Source organism: Pseudophryne corroboree, chromosome 3 (genome assembly GCF_028390025.1).
Source record: "Pseudophryne corroboree isolate aPseCor3 chromosome 3, aPseCor3.hap2, whole genome shotgun sequence".
NCBI classification, from domain to species: domain Eukaryota; kingdom Metazoa; phylum Chordata; class Amphibia; order Anura; family Myobatrachidae; genus Pseudophryne; species Pseudophryne corroboree.
The window spans coordinates 776,900,282-776,923,025 of NC_086446.1; the positions used below are offsets into that span (position 1 = coordinate 776,900,282).

At 49.3% G+C, this 22,744-nt stretch overlaps 1 protein-coding gene across 3 annotated transcripts in view; it reads right to left on the reverse strand.

Moving 5' to 3' along the window:
- The window catches only part of TDRD1 (tudor domain containing 1), a 522,012-nt gene that overhangs the window by 193,507 nt on the left and 305,761 nt on the right, over positions 1-22,744 (reverse strand). The window lies entirely within an intron of this gene.

The window sequence follows — 22,744 nt, forward strand, 5'->3', positions numbered from 1 at the left end:
TAACCGCTCGGCAAAGTTGTAAAAGCCGAGACCCCTCGGGCAGCCGCCCAAGATGAGCCCACCTTCCTTGTGGAATGGGCATTTACATATTTTGGCTGTGGCAGGCCTGCCACAGAATGTGCAAGCTGAATTGTATTACACATCCAACTAGCAATAGTCTGCTTAGAAGCAAAAGCACCCAGTTTGTTGGGTGCATACAGGATAACAGCAAGTCAGTTTTCCTGACTCCAGCCGTCCTGGAACATATTTTCAGGGCCCTGACAACATCTAGCAACTTGGAGTCCTCCAAGTCCCTAGTAGGTGCAAGGCACCACAATAAGCTGGTTCAGGTGAAACACTGACACCACCTTAGGGAGAGAACTGGGGACGAGTCCGCAGCTCTGCCCTGTCCGAATGGACAAACAGATATGGGCTTTTTTGAGAAAAAACCACCAATTTGACACTCGCCTGGTCCAGGCCAGGGCCAAGATCATGGTCACTTTTCATGTGAGATGCTTCAAATCCACAGATTTGACTGGTTTTAAACCAATGTGATTTGAGGAATCCCAGAACTACGTTGAGATCCCACAGTGCCACTGGAGGCACAAAAGGGGGTTGTATATGCAATACTCCCTTGACAAAATTCTGGACTTCAGGAACTGAAGCCAATTCTTTCTGGAAGAAAATCGACAGGGCCGAAATTTGAACCTTAATGGACCCCAATTTGAGGCCCATAGACACTCCTGTTTTCAGGAAATGCAGGAAACGACCGAGTTGAAATTTCTTTGTGGGGCCTTCCTGGCCTCACACCACGCAACATATTTTCGCCACATGTGGTGATAATGTTGTGCGGTCACCTCCTTTCTGGCTTTGACCAGGGTAGGAATGACCTCTTCCGGAATGCCTTTTTCCCTTAGGATCCGGCGTTCCACCGCCATGCCGACAAACGCAGCTGCGGTAAGTCTTGGAACAGACATGGTACTTGCTGAAGCAAGTCCCTTCTTAGCGGCAGAGGCCATAAAACCTCTGTAAGCATCTCTTGAAGTTCCGGGTACCAAGTCCTTCTTGGCCAATCCGGAGCCATGAGTATAGTTCTTACTCCTCTACGTCTTATAATTCTCAGCACCTTAGGTATGAGAAGCAGAGGAGGGAACACATACACCGACTGGTACACCCACGGTGTTACCAGAACGTCCACAGCTATTGCCTGAGGGTCTCTTGACCTGGCGCAATACCTGTCCCGTTTTTTGTTCAGACGGGACGCCATCATGTCCACCTTTGGTATTTCCCAACGGTTTACAATCATGTGGAAAAAACTTCCCGATGAAGTTTCCACTCTCCCGGGTGGAGGTCGTGCCTGCTGAGGAAGTCTGCTTCCCAGTTTCCATTCCCGGGATGAAACACTGCTGACAGTGCTATCACATGATTTTCCGCCCAGCGAAAAGTCCTTGCAGTTTTTGCCATTGCCCTCCTGCTTCTTGTGTCGCCCTGTCAGTTTACGTGGGCGACTGCCGTGATGTTTTTCCCACTGGATCAATACCGGCTGACCTTGAAGCAGAGGTCTTGCTAAGCTTAGAGTATTATAATTTTACCCTTAGCTCCAGTATATTTATGTGGAGAAAAGTCTCCAGACTTGATCACACTCCCTGGAAATTTTTTCCTTGTGTGACTGCTCCCCAGCCTCTCGGGCTGGGCTCCGTGGTCACCAGCATCCAATCCTGAATGCCAAATCTGCGGCCCTCTAGAAGATGGGCACTCTATAACCACCACAGGAGAGACACCCTTGTCCTTGGATATAGGGTTATCCGCTGATGCATCTGAAGATGCGATCCGGACCATTTTTCCAGCAGATCCCACTGAAAAGTTCTTGCGTGAAATCTGCCGAATGGAATTGCTTCGTAGGAAGCCACCATTTTTACCAGGACCCTTGTGCAATGATGCACTGTTTTTAGGAGGTTCCTGACTAGCTCGGATAACTCCCTGGCTTTCTCTTCCGGGAGAAACACCTTTTTCTGGACTGTGTCCAGAATCATCCCTAGGCACAGCAGACGTGTCGTCGGGATCAGCTGCGATTTTGGAATATTTAGAATCCACCCGTGCTGTTGTAGCAGTATCCGAGATAGTGCTACTCCGACCTCCAACTGTTCCCTGGACTATGCCCTTATCAGGAGATCGTCCAAGTAAGGGATAATTAAGACGCCTTTTCTTCGAAGAAGAATCATCATTTCGGCCATTACCTTGGTAAAGACCCGGGGTGCCGTGGACAATCCAAACGGCAGCGTCTAAAACTGATAGTGACAGTTCTGCACCACGAACCTGAGGTACCCTTAGTGAGAAGGGCAAATTTGGGACATAGAGGTAAGCATCCCTGATGTCCCCGGACACTATATAGTCCCCTTCTTCCTGGTTCGTTATCACTGCTCTGAGTGACTCCATCTTGATTTGAACCTTTGTAAGTGTTCAAAAATTTTTTTAGAATAAGTCTCACCTAGCCTTCTGGCTTCAGTACCACAATATAGTGTGGAATAATACCCCTTTTCCTTGTAGTAGGAGGGGTAATTTAATTATCACCTGCTGGGAATACAGCTTGTGAATTTTTTCCCATACTGCCTCCTTGTCGGAGGGAGACCTTGGTAAAGCAGACTTCAGGAGCCTGCGAAGAGGAAACGTCTCTACATTCCAATCTGTACCCCTGGGATACTACTTGTAGGATCCAGGGGTCCTGTACGGTCTCAGCGCCATGCTGAGAACTTGTCAGAAGCGGTGGAGCGCTTCTGTTCCTGGGAATGGGCTGCCTGCTGCAGTCTTCTTCCCTTTCCTCTATCCCTGGGCAGATATGATCTTATAGGGACGAAAAGACTGAGGTTGAAAAGACGGTGTCTTTTTCTGCAGAGATGTGACTTAGGGTAAAAACGGTGGATTTTCCAGCAGTTGCCGTGGCCACCAGGTCCGATGGACCGACCCCAAAAAACTCCTCTTCCTTTATACGGCAATACACCTTTTTGCCGTTTGGAATCTGCATCACCTGACCACTGTCGTGTCCATAACATCTTCTGGCAGATATGGACATCGCATTTACTCTTGATGCCAGAGTGCAAATATCCCTCTGTGCATCTCGCATATATAGAAATGCATCCTTTAAATGCTCTATAGTCAATAAAATACTGTCCCTGTCAAGGGTATCAATATTTTTAGTCAGGGAATCCGACCAAGCCACCCCAGCTCTGCACATCCAGGCTGAGGCGATCGCTGGTCGCAGTATAACACCAGTATGTGTGTATATACTTTTTATGATATTTTCCAGCCTCCTGTCAGCTGGTCCTTGAGGACGGCCCTATCTATAGACGGTACCGCCACTTGTTTTGATAAGCGTGTGAGCGCCTTATCCACCCTAAGGGGTGTTTCCCAACGCGCCCTAACTTCTGGCGGGAAAGGGTATACCGCCCATAATTTTCTATCGGGGGGAACCCACGCATCATCACACACTTTATTTAATTTATCTGATTCAGGAAAAACTACTGTAGTTTTTTCACATCCCACATAATACCCTCTTTTGTGGTATCAGAAATATGTAACACCTCCTTCATTGCCTTTAACGTGTGGCCCTAATAAGGAATACGTTTGTTCATTCACCGTCGACACTGGATTCAGTGTCCCTGTCTGTGTCTGTGTCGACCGACTAAAGTAAACGGGCGTTTTAAAACCCCTGACGGTGTTTTTGAGACGTCTGGACCGGTACTAATTGTTTGTCGGCCGTCTCATGTCGTCAACCGACCTTGCAGCGTGTTGACATTATCACGTAATTCCCTAAATAAGCCATCCATTCCGGTGTCGACTCCCTAGAGAGTGACATCACCATTACAGGCAATTGCTCCGCCTCCTCACCAACATCGTCCTCATACATGTCGACACACACGTACCGACACACAGCACACACACAGGGAATGCTCTGATAGAGGACAGGACCCACTAGCCCTTTGGAGAGACAGAGGGAGAGTTTGCCAGCACACACCAAAAACGCTATAATTATATAGGGACAACCTTATATAAGTGTTTTCCCTTATAGCATCTGTTTTATATATTTCTAACGCCAAATTAGTGCCCCCCCTCTCTGTTTTAACCCTGTTTCTGTAGTGCAGTGCAGGGGAGAGCCTGGGAGCCTTCCCTCCAGCCTTTCTGTGAGGGAAAATGGCGCTGTGTGCTGAGGAGATAGGCCCCGCCCCTTTTTCGGCGGCCTCGTCTCCCGCTTTTAACGGATTCTGGCAGGGGTTAAATATCTCCATATAGCCTCCGGAGGCTATATGTGAGGTATTTTTAGCCAAAATAGGTTTTCATTTGCCTCCCAGGGCGCCCCCCTCCCAGCGCCCTGCACCCTCAGTGACTGCCGTGTGAAGTGTGCTGAGAGGAAAATGGCGCACAGCTGCAGTGCTGTGCGCTACCTTTAGAAGACTGAGGAGTCTTCTGCCGCCGATTCTGGACCTCTTCTTACTTCAGCATCTGCAAGGGGGCCGGCGGCAAGGCTCCGGTGACCATCCAGGCTGTACCTGTGATCGTCCCTCTGGAGCTGATGTCCAGTAGCCAAGAAGCCAATCCATCCTGCACGCAGGTGAGTTCACTTCTTCTCCCCTAAGTCCCTCGTTGCAGTGATCCTGTTGCCAGCAGGACTCACTGTAAAATAAAAAACCTAAGCTAAACTTTTCTAAGCAGCTCTTTAGGAGAGCCACCTAGATTGCACCCTTCTCGGCCGGGCACAAAAATCTAACTGGCTTGGAGGGGGGTCATAGGGGGAGGAGCCAGTGCACACCACCTGATACTAAAGCTTTACTTTTTGTGCCCTGTCTCCTGCGGAGCCGCTATTCCCCATGGTCCTTTCAGGAACCCCAGCATCCACTAGGACGATAGAGAAATGAGGATGAGGATTTTATGCTGCCCAGGGCGCCCCTCACCCCGCGCCCTGCACCCTATAGTGCCGCTGTGTGTGTGGGAGCATGGCGCGCAGCGCGGCCGCTGTGCGTTACCTCAAAGCCGTCACTGAAGTCTTCTGATCATCTTCTACTCACCCGTCTTCTGACTTATGGCTCTGTGAGGGGGGTGACGGCGGGCTCCGGGAACGAGCATCTAGTCGTACCTAGCGTTCAGACCCTCAGGAGCTAATGGTGTCCTGTAGCCTAAGAAGCAGTGCCTTGAAACTCACAGAAGTAGGGCTGCTTCTCTCCCCTCAGTCCCACGATGCAGGGAGCCTGTTGCCAGCAGTTCTCCCTGAAAATAATAAACTTAACAAAAGTCTTTTTTCACAGAAACTCAGGAGAGCTCCTCAGTGTGCATCCAGTCTCACTGGGCACAGATTCTAAACTGGAGTCTGGAGGAGGGGCATAGAGGGAGGAGCCAGTTCACACCCCTTTTAAAGTCTTAAAGTGCCCATGTCTCCTGCGGATCCAGTCTATACCCCATGGTTCTTGAAGTGTCCCCAGCATCCTCTAGGACGTAGGAGAAAAAATAGGATTTTGGTACTTACCAGGTAAATCCTTTTCTTTGAATCCATAGGGGGCACTGGAGTACTCTTGGGATATGGACGGCTTCCGCAGGAACAAGGCACTGAATATTCAAATTTAGAACTCTCCTCCCCTCCATATCCCAGAGTACCTCAGTGTTTTTTACTGAGCCGAACAGGAGCTATAGAGAGGTTGACAATGGAGAATTACATAAAAAAATAACGGACAACAATAAAGTTGACACATAACGTGACTGACAACTAAACAGTTGGCACTATAACCGATAGAACTTGAAACTTTGAACCAGACGGTGAGAATGTGTTACCATAAGATCCACTGAACTTACCACAAACCAGGTATAACTGTTCTGGGTGAGCGTCCAGTGCCCCATATGGATTCAAAGAAAAGGATTTACCTGGTAAGTACCAAAATCCTATTTTCTTTTTCATCCACTAGGGGTCACTGGAGTACTCTTGGGACGTACCAAAGCTTCCCCCGTGGGCGGGAGAGCAGTTTGGCACCTGTAACACTAGACGGCCAAAGCTGGATGCTGATGCTGCAAACGTATCAAACTTGTAAAAGCGCACAAACGTGTGCACTTATGACCATGTAGTCGCACGGCAAAGCTGCGTCGTAGAAGCCCCACGACCAGCTGCCCATGAAGTTCCACAGAACGTGTGGAATGAGCTGTTACTGATGTAGGCAGCTGTAACCTAGCATGAAGGTAAGCCTGACGTATGGTCAGTTTTATCCATCTGAACGAGGTGGTCTGGGCGTAGAGGAAGTAGAAGAGGACGCTCTATCGATAGACCCTGCAGGTCTGATAACCAATGCCGTCTGGGCCATGCTGGAGCAACTAGAATTAGTATTCCTCCTTGTTTGAACTTCCGTAGTACCCTGGGCAGGAGTGACACGTAGGGAAGCCGAAAGTTCCATGGAATTGCCAGTGCGTCCACGAACGCTGCTTGAGGATCCCTGGCTCTTGATCCAAAGACCAGAACTGTGTGATAGTGTCGAGACGCCATCATGTCTACATCTGGTAGGCCCCACTTGTTCACTAGGAGATGAAAGACTTCCTGATGAAGACTCCACTCTCCGGCGTGCACGTCCTGACAACTGAGGAAATCACCTTCCCAGTTGAGGACTCCCGGAATGAACACTGCCGATATTGCCGGCAGAAGGTGTTCCGCCCAATGAAGGATTTTTGACACTTCCATCATTACCATGCGGCTTCGAGTGCCGCCTTGATGGTTTATGTACACCACCGTGGTGGCATTGTCTGACCGTACTTGAACAGGCCTGTACTGTATCAGAGGCAGGGCGAGACACAAAGCATTGAACACTGCCCGCAATTCCAGAATGTTTATCGGGAGGAGAGATTCCTCCATGGTCCACCGACCCTGGAAAGAGTGTTGCTCCAACACCGCGCCCCAACCCCTCAGACTGACGTCCGTAGTCAGTAGGATCCAGTTGGGAATCTACAAGAGACGGCCCCTGCTCAACTGCTGGTCCTGTAGCCACCAGGTCAGCAACAGGCGAACCACCGGAGTCAAAGAGATCATGTGAGACCTGATCCGATGAGGCAGGCCGTCCCACTTGGAAAGGAGGGCGATAATGGAATTGAGCAAACTCTACCATGTCGAAAGACGACACCATGAGGCCTAGTACTTGCATCGCAGAGTGTACCGACACTCTTGGGCGAGAGAAGAAGTATTTGATCCTGTCCTGAAGTTTCAGGACCTTCCCTGGAGACAGAAACAGCAGTTGACTGTGTATGTCCGGTAGTGCCCCCAGGTGCACCATGCTCCGAGTAGGGACCAGCGAGGACTTCTTCCAGTTGATGAGCCACCCGTGGGCTTGTAGGAAGTTTACCGTCGGTTGTAGATGACTAAGGAGGATATTGTGGGCGTTTGCCAGAATCAGCAAATCGTTCAGATACAGGAGGATCCTGACTCTCTGGTGACGGAGATGAGCCATCATCACGGCCATAACCTTGGTGAAGATCCGAGGGGCCGTGGCCAGTCCAAACGGCAGAGCCTGGAACTGATAGTGAAGGTTGCCAATAGCAAACCGCAGATATTGCTGATGCGACATGGCAATAGGCATATGCAGGTAAGCATCTTGTATATCCAGGGATACCATATAGTCTCCGGGTCTATGGCCAGTACAATTGAGCGCAGTGTTTCCATACGGAACTGGGACACACTCACAAACTTGTTCAGTGATTTGAGGTTGAGATTAAGCCGGAAAGACCCATCAGGTTTCGGGACTAGAAACAGGGTCACGTAGCATCCTCTGCTCCTCTGGGACAGAGGTACCGGCACTACCACTCCTGTATCCAGGAGGGAACAGACAACAGTCAGTAGAGCTTGCGCCTTTAAAGGATCCGAAGGGATAAGCGATGTGCAGAACTGGCGAGGGGGACGTCTCTGGAAAGATACTGCGCACCCGTGAGAGACAACTTCTCGCACCCGTGCGTCTGAAGTGGTCATTAACCGTAGAAGTCGGCCCCCCCACATTGGGATCCCCAAGGGGGAGGCCTGTCCCGTCATGCAGCAGGCTTCTCATCAGAAGCAGGCTGACGAGCAGCCCAGGAATGTTAGGTCTTGGGCTTAGTGGTTGTTGGGAGCACGAGACAATCTCAGGTATGCCCGACCTTCGCTTTCCCTTAAGGCCGAAAGCAGGGAAAAGTGGTACCTTTTGCCTTCTGTGCAGAAGGAGTAGCATTTAGGAGAAAGGCAGTGATATTAGCCGCCGATTCAGACCCTGTTTTTAATTAGGTCTTCCCCAAATAAGATGTCCCCAGTAAAGGGGAATACCTCCAAGGACTTTTGGAGTCCAGATCCACCTTCCATGACCTCAACCACAGAATACGGCGAGTCAGGACAGACGTATTCGATGCCTTGGCAGCCAACACACACGCCTCAGGGGACGCCTCCTGGTGTAGAAAAAGGTGGCGGTGGTATTGTGAGACAGGGAATGTCTGGCATTGTCAGATATATCCTCGGGCAGCTCTTCCTCTAATGCCTGATCCATCAATCTATTTTGCAGCCCCAGGAGGACGCAATCGTGGTCTATGTACAACACCCGACTTACCTGTCGGTTCCTACAGTGAGGGGACAGTGGTGACAGACAGAGTGGACGACACCCGAGGGATGACACATGAGTTCACTAGCAGTAAATTAATTATATAACTCTGGGGAAGGATATCGAGCTAATGCCAGTCGTAGACAGGGGGGATGTCTTCCTTGGATTAGACCAGGGGTCTTGTCTGATGCACACTTAATGGTCAGATTGTGGTAACAGAGTTTTAATTACCCTCTGACGTGTGAAAATATCAGTTTGCTTAACCACAGTTGCGGAATCCTCTTATCAACAGTGATTTGTAGGATTTGCTTCCCAGTAACCACAAGGGCAGTGGTGTCATTGATACCCCTTTTCCACTAGCTTTTAAAACACGGGTAAATGTGCGGGGGTTTTTCCCTAGTAGAAAAGGGTCCCCCTGCAAATTCCCGGATCAAGTGATCCGGGAATCCTATCCGGGTAGCTAGCCGGGTTGAACACGTGATCAACCCGGTAAGCTGTCTAGTGTGAACGGGAGCAGTGTAGCGTTCACAGTGTATGGGAGGGCGGCGCTGGGAGATCATGTGATCTCCCAGCACCGCCCCTGCAGTGTCACTAACAGCGTCACCAATCCGGCAATATGCCGGGTTGGTGAGCGTTGTGGGAATAGGGGGCTGTAGCACGGGTCGCAGCCGTGGCAGGCGACACGGCTGCTACCCGTGCTACAGTGGAAAAGGGGTATGTGCAATGGAAAATCCTTGTCAGGAACACCTAATATAGGTACTGACAGGACAACATGATCCCCCTCTCTTCAGATAAGATATCAGAGAGATTATTGGATAAGGAGGAGGAAGCAGCCAGCTCAGATGATCCAGAGACACGAGTGTGACCTGGAATATGATTTTGCCTGACCAAGGAATGAGTCATATGCTACAACCCGTGAGGCAAACTTTTCCCGCCCAAAGCGGAGTAACCAAGGGGACATCAGTGACTGTAATGTTACCCATAGGGGGCATAAAGCGTTCAACTAGAGAACCCAGTCAGGTTGGCTCCTGATTGAGTACAGGAGCTGCGGACTGACTGGGAGATGTATGAGACATAGTATACAGACCATCACACAAAACTTCCCCCTCAGGTAAATCCGTTGCGCCTGCTCTGCAGGATGCAGGAGCGTCCCCAGATTTACTGCCCTACATATTAAACATTACACACAAATGCAACAGAGAGCGGTTTAGTACGATGAAGCCAGACAGAGTACAATACCTTCGAATAAATCTGTCAGCATGTGACGGAGTACCCAGTACACAACACCTGCGAATCCGGCATTATGTGACCGAGTACACAGTAGATTACACGTAAAAGGTAAATACTGTGACGCACTATATATTGACCCAGACGCACCTAGTCCCCTAGGGTACAGTATACAGTGATAGCCATATCTGGGATACACTGCAGTGAAATCACATAGCAGATACAGGCACACAGTCACGTTTGCAATGCAGATTATTTTCAGGAAAATAAAATTGCATTGGATGAATATATGAAAACACACACATTATAATATATATACATATATATATATATATATATATATACACACACACACACACACACACACACACATATATATATATATATATATATATATATAAGGAAGGGGGAAATATTCGGCACTCCAATAGGTTCAGAACAGCAGCGTGCCGGGTGCCATCCAAAACAACAAAGTCATGCAGCAAATGGACATCGGCGGCACTCACGATCTTATAATAACGACAAGAAATGAGTCACTCAATCCTGTGTAGCTTAACGTTTCGGTCTTTATTCGACCGTCATCAGAAGTCACAAAGAACACTTATACAAAAGCTTACCTTTATACACTCTAAACCAAACACCACACGTGCAGCGTCCCCGGTTCTAACGGGGATTTACTTCCGGTTGCGTCATTCCCCATGGACAACTTTGCCCTGCAGGTGTCGCAGGCCGGTGTGCGCATATCCCGTCACCATGGTAACATACACTAAAAGAACGGACTCTCGATTCCGGACAACCACACTGTTTTAAAAAATAAGAATTTACTTACCGATAATTCTATTTCTCGTAGTCCGTAGTGGATGCTGGGGACTCCGTCAGGACCATGGGGAATAGCGGCTCCGCAGGAGACAGGGCACAAAAATAAAGCTTTAGGATCAGGTGGTGTGTACTGGCTCCTCCCCCTATGACCCTCCTCCAAGCCTCAGTTAGGATACTGTGCCCGGACGAGCGTACACAATAAGGAAGGATATTGAACCCCGGGTAAGACTCATACCAGCCACACCAATCACACCGTATAACTTGTGATCTGAACCCAGTTAACAGAATGACAAACGTAGGAGCCTCTGAACAGACGGCTCACAACAAATAACAACCCGATTTTTTTGTAACAATAACTATGTACAAGTATTGCAGACAATCCGCACTTGGGATGGGCGCCCAGCATCCACTACGGACTACGAGAAATAGAATTATCGGTAAGTAAATTCTTATTTTCTCTAACGTCCTAAGTGGATGCTGGGGACTCCGTCAGGACCATGGGGATTATACCAAAGCTCCCAAACGGGCGGGAGAGTGCGGATGACTCTGCAGCACCGAATGAGAGAACTCAAGGTCCTCCTCAGCCAGGGTATCAAATTTGTAGAATTTTGCAAACGTATTTGTCCCTGACCAAGTAGCAGCTCGGCAGAGTTGCAATGCCGAGACTCCCCGGGCAGCCGCCCAGGATGAGCCCACTTTCCTTGTGGAATGGGCCTTGACAGATTTAGGTTGTGGCAAGCCTGCCACAGAATGTGCAAGTTGAATTATGCTACAAATCCAACGAGCAATCGTCTGCTTAGAAGCAGGAGCACCCATCTTGTTGGGTGCATACAATATAAGCAGTGAGTCAGACTTTCTGACTCCCGCCGTTCTTGAAATATATATTTTCAATGCCCGGACCACGTCCAACAACTTGGAATCCTCCAACTCGTTAGTAGCCGCAGGCACCACAATAGGCTGGTTCAGGTGAAACGCTGACACCACCTTAGGCAGAAAATGAGGACGCGTCCGCAGTTCTGCCCTGTCCGTATGGAAAATCAGATATGGGCTCTTATATGATAAAGCCGCCAATTCTGATACTCTCCTGGCTGAAGCCAGGGCCAGTAGCATGGTTACTTTCCATGTGAGATACTTCAGCTCCACCGATTTGAGCGGCTCAAACCAATGGGATTTGAGAAAATCCAAGACTACATTAAGATCCCACGGTGCCACTGGGGGCACAACCGGGGGCTGTATATGTAGTACTCCTTTTACAAAAGTCTGGACTTCAGGAACTGAAGCCAATTCTTTCTGGAAGAAAATCGACAGGGCCGAAATTTGAACCTTAATGGACCCCAATTTGAGGCCCATAGACAATCCTGTTTGCAGGAAATGTAGGAATCGACCCAGTTGAAATTCCTCCGTGGGGGCCTTCCTGGCCTCCCACCACGCAACATATTTCCTCCAAATGCGGTGATAATGTTGTGCAGTCACCTCCTTCCTGGCCTTTACCAGTGTAGGAATGACCTCTTCCGGAATGCCTTTTTCCTTTAGAATTCGGCGTTCAACCGCCATGCCGTCAAACGCAGCCGCGGTAAGTCTTGGAATAGACACGGTCCCTGCTGAAGCAGGTCCCGTCTTAGAGGTAGAGGCCACGGATCCTCCGTGAGCATCTCTTGAAGTTCCGGGTACCAAGTTCTTCTTGGCCAATCCGGAGCCACTAGTATCGTTCTTACTCCCTTTTGCCGTATAATTCTCAGTACTTTTGGTATGAGAGGCAGAGGAGGGAACACATACACTGACTGGAACACCCACGGTGTTACCAGAGCGTCCACAGCTATTGCCTGAGGATCTCTTGACCTGGCGCAATACCTGTCCAGTTTTTTGTTGAGGCGGGACGCCATCATATCCACCATTGGTTTTTCCCAACGGTTCACAATCATGTGGAAGACTTCTGGATGAAGTCCCCACTCTCCCGGGTGTAAATCGTGTCTGCTGAGGAAGTCTGCTTCCCAGTTGTCCACTCCTGGAATGAATACTGCTGACAGTGCTATCACATGATCTTCCGCCCAGCGAAGAATCCTTGCAGCTTCTGCCATTGCTGTCCTGCTTCTTGTGCCGCCCTGTCTGTTTACGTGGGCGACTGCCGTGATGTTGTCCGACTGGATCAACACCGGCTGACCCTGAAGCAGGGGTTTTGCCAGACTTAGAGCATTGTAAATCGCTCTTAGCTCCAGTATATTTATGTGAAGAGACATCTCCAGGCTTGACCATACTCCCTGGAAGTTTCTTCCTTGTGTGACCGCTCCCCAGCCTCTCAGACTGGCATCCGTGGTCACCAGGACCCAGTCCTGTATGCCGAATCTGCGGCCCTCTAACAGATGAGCACTCTGCAACCACCACAGAAGAGACACCCTTGTCCGTGGCGATAAGGTTATCCGCTGATGCATCTGCAGATGCGATCCGGACCATTTGTCCAGCAGATCCCACAGAAACGTTCGTGCGTGGAATCTGCCGAATGGAATCGCTTCGTAAGAAGCCACCATCTTTCCCAGGACTCTTGTGCATTGATGCACAGACACTGTCCCTGGTTTTAGGAGGTTCCTGACAAGTTCGGATAACTCCCTGGCTTTCTCCTCCGGAAGAAACACCTTTTTTCTGAACCGTGTCCAGAATCATTCCCAGGAATAGCAGACGGGTCGTCGGGGTCAACTGAGATTTTGGAAAATTCAGAATCCACCCGTGTTGTTGCAGCACTAGTTGGGTTAGTGCTACTCCGTCTTCCAGCTGTTCTCTGGATCTTGCCCTTATCAGGAGGTCGTCCAAGTAAGGGATAATTAATACGCCTCTTCTTCGTAGAAGGATCATCATTTCGGCCATTACCTTGCTAAAGACCCGAGGTGCCGTGGACAATCCAAACGGCAGCGTCTGAAACTGATAATAACAGTTTTGCACCACGAACCTGAGGTACCCTTGATGTGAAGGGCAAATTGGGACATGCAGGTAAGCGTCCTTTATGTCCAGGGACACCATAAAGTCCCCTTCTTCCAGATTCGCTATCACTGCTCTGAGTGACTCCATCTTGAACTTGAATTTTTGTATGTACAGGTTCAAAGATTTCAGATTTAGAATAGGTCTTACCGAGCCGTCCGGCTTCGGTACCACAAATAGCGTGGAGTAATACCCCTTTCCCTGTTGTAGGAGGGGTACCTTGACTATCACCTGCTGAGCAAACAGCTTGTGAATGGCTTCCAATACCGTCGCCCTGTCTGAGGGAGACGTTGGCAAAGCAGACTTTAGGAACCGGCGAGGGGGAGACTTCTCGAATTCCAACCTGTAACCCTGAGATACTACCTGCAGAATCCAGGGGTCCACCTGTGAGCAAGCCCACTGTGCGCTGAAATTCTTGAGTCGACCCCCCACCGTTCCTGAGTCCGCTTGTAAGGCCCCAGCGTCATGCTGAGGGCTTTGCAGAACCCTGGGAGGGCTTCTGTTCCTGGGCAGGGGCTGCTTGCTGCCCTCTCTTACCCCTTCCTCTGCCCCGAGGCAGATATGACTGTCCTTTTGTCCGCTTGTTCTTATAGGAACGAAAGGACTGCGGCTGAAAAGACGGTGTCTTTTTCTGTTGGGAGGGGGTCTGAGGTAAAAAAGTGGATTTTCCGGCAGTTGCCGTAGCCACCAGATCCGATAGACCGACGCCAAATAATTCCTCCCCTTTATACGGCAATACTTCCATATGTCGTTTGGAATCCGCATCACCTGACCACTGTCGCGTCCATAAACTCCTTCTGGCAGATATGGACATCGCATTTACTCTCGATGCCAGAGTGCAAATATCTCTCTGCGCATCTCGCATATAAAGGAAAGCATCCTTTAATTGCTCTATAGTCAATAAAATACTGTCCCTATCCAGGGTATCAATATTTTCAGTCAGGGAATCCAACCAGACGACCCCAGCACTGCACATCCAGGCTGAGGCGATGGCTGGTCGCAGTATAACACCAGTATGTGTGTATATACTTTTTAAGGTAGTTTCCAGCCTCCTATCTGCTGGATCCTTGAGGGCGGCCGTATCAGGAGACGGTAACGCCACTTGTTTTGATAAGCGTGTGAGCGCCTTATCCACCCTAGGGGGTGTTTCCCAGCGCGCCCTAACCTCTGGCGGGAAAGGGTATAATGCTAATAACTTTCTTGAAATTAGCATTTTTCTATCTGGGTTAACCCACGCTTCATCACATACATCATTTAATTCCTCTGATTCAGGAAAAACTACAGGTAGTTTTTTCACCCCCCACATAATACCCCTTTTTGTGGTACTTGTAGTATCAGAGATATGCAAAGCCTCCTTCATTGCCGTGATCATATAACGTGTGGCCCTACTTGAAAATACGTTTGTTTCATCACCGTCGACACTAGATTCAGTGTCTGTGTCTGTGTCGACCGACTGAGGTAAAGGGCGCTTTACAGCCCCTGACGGTGTCTGAGACGCCTGGGCAGGTACTAACTGGTTTGCCGGCCGTCTCATGTCGTCAACTGATTTTTGTAATGTGCTGACATTATCACGTAATTCCATAAACAAAGCCATCCATTCCGGTGTCGACTCCCTGGGGGGTGACATCACCATTATCGGCAATTGCTCTGCCTCCACGCCAACATCGTCCTCATACATGTCGACACACACGTACCGACACACAGCAGACACACAGGGAATGCTCTTATCGAAGACAGGACCCCACTAGCCCTTTGGGGAGACAGAGGGAGAGTTTGCCAGCACACACCCAAGCGCTATAATATATATGGGAACAACCCTATATAAGTGTTGTTCCTTATAGCCGCTTAAATATATAAAAATATCGCCAAAATATGCCCCCCCTCTCTGTTTTACCCTGTTTCTGTAGTGCAGTGCAGGGGAGAGTCCTGGGAGCCTTCCTCACAGCGGAGCTGAGCAGGAAAATGGCGCTGTGTGCTGAGGAGAATAAGCACCGCCCCCTATTCCGGCGGGCTTTTCTCCCGGAGTTTTAGACATTTGGCATGTGTTAAATACATACATAAAGCCTCAATGGCTATATGTGATGTATTCTTTTGCCATAAAAGGTATTATATATTGCTGCCCAGGGCGCCCCCAGCAGCGCCCTGCACCCTCCGTGACCGTCTGGTGTGAAGTGTGTGACAACAATGGCGCACAGCTGCAGTGCTGTGCGCTACCTTCATGAAGACTGAAGAGCCTTCTGCCGCCTGTTTCCGGACCTTCAATCTTCAGCATCTGTAAGGGGGGTCGGCGGCGCGGCTCCGGGACGAACCCCAGGGTGAGACCTGTGTTCCGACTCCCTCTGGAGCTAATGGTGTCCAGTAGCCTAAGAATCCAATCCATCCTGCACGCAGGTGAGTTGAAATTCTCTCCCCTAAGTCCCTCGATGCAGTGAGCCTGTTGCCAGCAGGACTTACTGAAAATAAAAAACCTAAAAAACTTTTTCTAAGCAGCTCTTTAGGAGAGCCACCTAGATTGCACCCTGCTCGGACGGGCACAAAAACCTAACTGAGGCTTGGAGGAGGGTCATAGGGGGAGGAGCCAGTACACACCACCTGATCCTAAAGCTTTATTTTTGTGCCCTGTCTCCTGCGGAGCCGCTATTCCCCATGGTCCTGACGGAGTCCCCAGCATCCACTTAGGACGTTAGAGAAAAAGCAGATCTTAAATGTATGAACATAACAACTTGAAATGCACTATGAAATGAAAAACTTCTCATAACAGGCTGTACCAGGGCATAATATGGATAACGATGTATACACCTAAACACTATATAAAAGAATATATAAACTAATCCCTATATAATATATGCCAGAATTACAGCTATTTAAAGAAAACAAGCAAGCGAGAGGGCCTCATTGAGCCCGTTTGGTGACACCGTATTTAACCGGTGTATCCAGCGGGCTTCTTTCTGTAAGAGGGTTCTATGTCTGTCACCTCCCCGTTTGGAGAATGGAACCTGCTCCAGCATTTTATAACGCAAAGTGGCCAATCCATGCTGATGCTCTTTAAAATGCTTGGCCACCGATTGGTCAATGTTTTTGCCCTCTAATTTCTCTTACGTCCTAGAGGATGCTGGGGGCTCCATAAGGACCATGGGGTATAGACGGGCTCCGCAAGAGACATGGCACCTAAAAGAACTTTTCCTATGGGTGTGCACTGGCTCCTCCTTCTATGCCCCTCCTCCAGACCTCAGTTAGATTCTGTGCCCAGAGGAGAAGGGTACACTGCAGAGAGCTCTCCTGAGTTTTCTATGGAAAAAGAATTTTGTTAGGTTTTTTATTTTCAGGGAGTCCTGTTGGCAACAGGCTCCCTGCATCGTGGGACTGAGGGGAGAGAAGCTGACCTACTTAACTGATAGGCTCTGCTTCTTAGGCTACTGGACACCATTAGCTCCAGAGGGAGTCGGAACACAGGTCTCACCTTGTGGTTCGTCCCGGAGCCGTGCCGCTGTCCTCCTCACAGATGCCGGAAGATAGAAGCCGGGTGAGTATGAGAAACAAGAAGACATCTCAGGCGGGAGAAGACTTCAGAACTTCATGAGGTAAGCGCGCCATTGCTCCCATACACAACACAGACAGCACTGATGGGTGCAGGGCGCAGGGGGCGCCCTGGGCAGCAATAAACCTCGTTTTTGGGCAATAAGGTGCTATTAGGCTGCGGAGGCAGCAAATAGATGATCCCCCGCCATTTTTGTGAAAATTGAAGAGGGACCGAAGCCCGCCGCTGGGGGGGGGGGGGGGGGGGGAGCTTGATCCCTCAGCACAGACCAGCGCCATTTTCTCCACAGAGCTGCATGAGAAACGCTGGCTCCCCGGACTCTCCCCTGCTGAACGCTTCAGAGGTTGGAAAAAAGAACGGGGTGGCACATTGGCGCGCAGTGAGTGGGAAATTGGAGATATATATATATATATATATATATATAATATAAAAGCGCTATCTGGTTTTTCCAGTGTCATTTGGGCGCTGGGTGTGTGCTGGCAACTCTCTCTCTGTCTCTCCTAAGGGCCTGGTTGGGGTTTTGTCCCCTTGTAGGTATATCCCTGTGTGTGTGGGGGGGGGTCGGTACGTGCGTGTCGACATGTCTGAAGCGGAAGGCTTCTCCAAGGAGGAGGTAGAGCAGATGAGTGGTGTGTCCCCGTCGGTAGTGCCGACTCAGGAATGGACATGTGGCATATGTTGAATGCAAGTGTGACATCTTTACATAAGAGGCTAGATAAGGCTGAATTCGGGGAGGCGTCAGGGGATCAATCCACGTATTGGACCGACTCACAGGGCCCGTCGGGGTCTCAAAAGCGTCCCTTAGCAGAAATTGTGGACACTACTACCGACACGGACTCTGATTTCAGTGTCGACTATGATGAAGTAAAATTGAAACCTAAGGTGACAAAAAGCATTCAGTGTATGATTGTGGCAATAAGGGATGTGTTGCATATTGCTGATGAACCCTCTGTTCCTGACACGAGGGTACACATGTTTAAGGGAAAGAAACAGATAATAAACTTTCCCCCATCTCATGAACTTAATGAGTTTTTTGAAAAAGCTTGGGAGACTCCGGATAAGAGACCGCAGATTCCCAAAAGAATTAATATGGCATACCCCTTCCCTACACAGGACAGGGAATCCTCTCCCACTGTGGACAAGGCTTTAACGCGCCTGTCAAAGAAAGTGGCGCTACCGTCTCCAGACACAGCGGCCCTCAAGGATCCTGCGGATCGCAGGCAAGAGACTACTTTAAAGTCTATATATTCACATACTGGAGCTTTGCTAAGACCGACAATTGCGTCGGCATGGGTAGGTAGCGCAATTTCAGCCTGGACAGATAACCTGTCGGCTGACCTTGATACCATGGATAGAGATACTGTTTTGTTAATTCTAGCCCATATCAGACGCAGTCTTGTATATGAGAGAGACGCTCAAAGGGACATTGGATTACTGGCTTCCAGAGCCAATGCCATGGCTATTTCAGCGAGAGGATCCTTATGGACCCGCCAATGGACGGGTGATGCGGATTCGAAAAAGCATATGGAGGTTCTACCCTATAGGGGAGACGTGTTGTTTGGGGATGGGCTGGCGGACCTGGTTTCCACAGCTACCGCAGGTAAATCTAACTTTTTACCGTTTATTCCCCAACAGCAGAAGAAAACTCTAACATATCAGATGCAGTCCTTTCGGTAACAAAAGTCCAGAAGAGGTCGGGGATCCTCCTTCCTTGCCAGAGGTAAGGGTAGAGGGAAAAGAACACTTGCTTCGGCTGGTGCCCAGGAACAGAAGTCCTCCCCGGCTTCTACAAAACCCACTGCATGACGCTGGGGCTCCCCTGCGGGAGTCCGCACCGGTGGGGGCTCGTCATCGACTCTTCAGCTAGGTCTGGGTCAGCTCAGACCTGAATCCTTGGGCGTTGGAAATAGTTTCCCAAGGCTGCAAACTGGAATTCAAAGAGGTGCCCCCATGCCGATTTTTTCAAGTCGGCCTTACCAGCTTCTACCCCAGACAGGGATGTAGTGTTAGCTGCAATTCAAACGCTGTGTCAACAGCAAGTAATTATCAGGGTTCCCTTGAACCAACAGGGAAGAGGGTACTATTCAACCCTCTTTGTGGTCCCGAAACCGGATGGTTCGGTCAGACCTATTTTGAATCTAAAATCTCTAAACCTGTACATGAAAAAATTCAAATTCAAGATGGAATCGCTCAGGGCGATAATAGCCAGCTTGGAGGAGGGGGAGTTTATGGTGTCACTGAACATAAAGGATGCTTACCTTCATGTCCCCATATATCCTTCCCATCAGGAGTACCTGAGATTCGCTGTACAGGATTGTCATTACCAATTTCAGACGTTGCCGTTTGGGCTTTCCACGGCCCCAAGGATTTTCACCAAGATAATGGCGGAAATGATGGTGGTCCTGCGCAAGCATGGAGTCACAATTATCCCATACTTCGACGACCTCCTGATAAAGGCGAGATCAAGAGAGCAATTGCTGAGCAATGTGACACTCTCTCTTAGAGTGCTCCAGCAACACGGTTGGATTCTAAATCTACCGAAGTCACAGTTGGTTCCGACAACTCGACTAACGTTCCTAGGTATGATACTGGATACGGAACAAAAGAAGGTTTTTCTCCCGTTGGAAAAAGCCCAGGACATCCAGAACATGGTCAGAGACCTGCTAAAGCCAAAAAGAGTGTCAGTTCATCAATGCACTCATGTTCTGGGGAAAATGGTGGCAGCCTACAAGGCCATCCCCTTCGACAGGTTCCATGCAAGGACGTTTCAATGGGACCTTCTGGACAAATGGTCCGGGTCCCATCTACATTTACATCGGAAAATAACACTGTCCCCCGGGACCAGGGTGTCTCTTCTATGGTGGCTGCAAAGTGCTCACCTTCTGGAGGATCGCAGGTTCGGAATTCAGTACTGGATCCTCGTAACCACGGACGCGAGCCTCCGAGGATGGGGAGCAGTCACCCAAGGAAGAAATTTTCAAGGACTGTGGTCAGACCAGGAGTCCTGTCTACACATCAACGTGTTGGTGCTAAGAGCCATATGCAACGGCCTTCAACAAGCGGAGAGTCTTCTTCGCAACCTACCGGTTCTGATTCAATCAGACAATGTCACAGCAGTGGCTCATGTGAACCGCCAAGGCGGGACAAGAAGTAGAGCCGCGATGGCGGAAGCAACCAGGATTCTTCGCTGGGCGGAAAATCACGTAAGCGCTCTGTCAGCTGTCTTCATTCCGGGAGTGGACAACTGGGAAGCAGACTTCCTCAGCAGACACAATCTCCATACAGGAGAGTGGGGACTTCATCAAGAAGTCTTTGCAGTGATAACGGGTCTTTGGGGAGTTCCTCAAATAGACATGATGGCGTCACACCTCAACAAGAAGCTTCGGAGGTATTGTGCCAGGTCCCGGGACCCTCAGGCAGTAAGCAGTAGACGCCCTAGTAACGCCATGGGTGTTCCAATCGGTCTATGTGTTTCCTCCTCTTCCTCTCATCACAAAGGTGTTGAGGATCATAAGGCGAAAAAGAGTACAGACAATACTCATTGTTCCAGACTGGCCTCGAAGGGCCTGGTACTCAGATCTTCAGGAGATGCTCACATGAGATCCCTGGCCTCTTCCTCTAAGGGAGGACCTGTTGCAGCAGGGTCCTTGCGTGTTCCAAGACTTTCCGCGGTTACGTTTGACGGTATGGCGGTTGAACGCCGGATCCTAGCTGAGAAGGGGATTCCGGAGGAGGTCATCCCTACTCTAATAAAGGCTAGAAAGGAGGTGACGGTAAAATATTATCACCGTATCTGGCGAAAATATGTGTCTTGGTGTGAAACCAAGAACGCCCCTACGAAAGATTTTCATTTGGGTCGTTTTCTCCACTTCCTACAGACAGGAGTGGATATGGGCCTGAAATTAGGCTCTGTTAAGGTACAGATTTCGTCCCTCTCGATATTCTTTCAGAAGGAATTGGCTTCTCTTCCAGAAGTCCAGACTTTTGTAAAGGGAGTGCTACACATCCAGCCTCCTTTTGTGCCTCCAGTGGCACCATGGTGTTGCAGTTCCTAAAATCACACTGGTTTGAACCACTTAACAAGGTTGAGTTGAAATTTCTTACCTGGAAGGTGGTCATGTTGTTGGCCTTAGCATCTGCAAGGCGAGTGTCAAAATTGGCAGCCTTGTCTCACAAGAGCCCCTACTTGATTTTTCATGTTGATAGAGTGGAATTGAGGACACGCCCTCAATTTTTGCCTAAGGTGGTTTCTTCATTCCATTTGAACCAACCATTGTGGTGCCTGTGGCTACGAGTGACTTGGAGGATTCCAGGTCCCTGGATGTAGTCAGGGCCTTGAGGATTTATGTAGCCAGGACGGCTAGAATTAGGAAAACAGAGGCTCGGTTTGCCCTGTATGCTGCCAACAAGATTGTCGCGCCTGCTTCGAAGCAGACTATTGCTCGCTGGATCTGTAACACGATTCAGCAGGCTCATGCTACGGTTGGATTGCCGTTACCGCATTCTGTTAAGGCCCATTCCACTAGGAAGGTGGGCTCTTCTTGGGCTACTGCCCGGGGCGTCTCTGCTTTACAGCTTTGCCAAGCAGCAACTTGGTCGGGGGCAAACACTTTTGCTAAATTCTACAAGTTTGATACCCTGGCTGATGAGGACCTAGCATTTGCTCAGTCGGTGCTGCAGAGTCATACGCACTCTCCCACCCGATTGGGAGCTTTGGTATAAACCCCATGGTCCTTACGGAGTCCCCAGCATCCTCTAAGACGTAAGAGAAAATAAGATTTTAAACCTACCGGTAAATCTATTTCTCCTAGTCCGTAGAGGATGCTGGGCGCCCGTCCCAAGTGCGGAAACTATGCAAGACTTGTATATAGTTGTTGTTTACATAAGGGTTATGTTACAGTTGGAATCGGTCTTGGACCGCTACTGTTGTTTGTTCATACTGTTAACTGGTTATGTATGTTCCGGGTTACATGGTATGATTGGTGTGGGCTGGTAGGAATCTTGCCCTTGGATTTATAAAATCCTGACCTCGTATTGTCCATCTCCTCTGGGCACAGTTCTCTAACTGAGGTCTAGAGGAGGGGCATAGAGGGAGGAGCCAGTGCACACCCATAGGAAAAGTTCTTTTAGGTGCCCATGTCTCCTGCGGAGCCCGTCTATACCCCATGGTCCTTACGAGCATCCTCTACGGCAGGCATTCCCAACCGCGGTCCTCAAGGCACACCAACAGTGCAGGTTTTAGTGATATCCAGGCTTCAGTACAGATGATTAAATCAAAATAACTGAGGTACTAATTAAGTCACCTGTGCTGAAGCCTGGATATCACTAAAACCAGGACTGTTAGTGTGCCTTGAGGACCGAGGTTGGGAAACACTGCTCTACGGACTAGGAGAAATAGATTTACCGGTAGGTTTAAAATCTTATTATTTGCTTGATAGCACTTCTGTGCTGTGACATCCTTTCCTTAAACTGACAGTTAGTCTTCCCTATGTAGAGGAGTCCACAGGGACACCGGATGCAATAAACTACAAATTTACTTGTGCAAGTTAAAACTAGTGATGAGCGAGGTTCGGTTTTACTCGGTTTTACTCGGTTCTCAAAACGGCATCTTATTGGCTATCCAAAACACGTG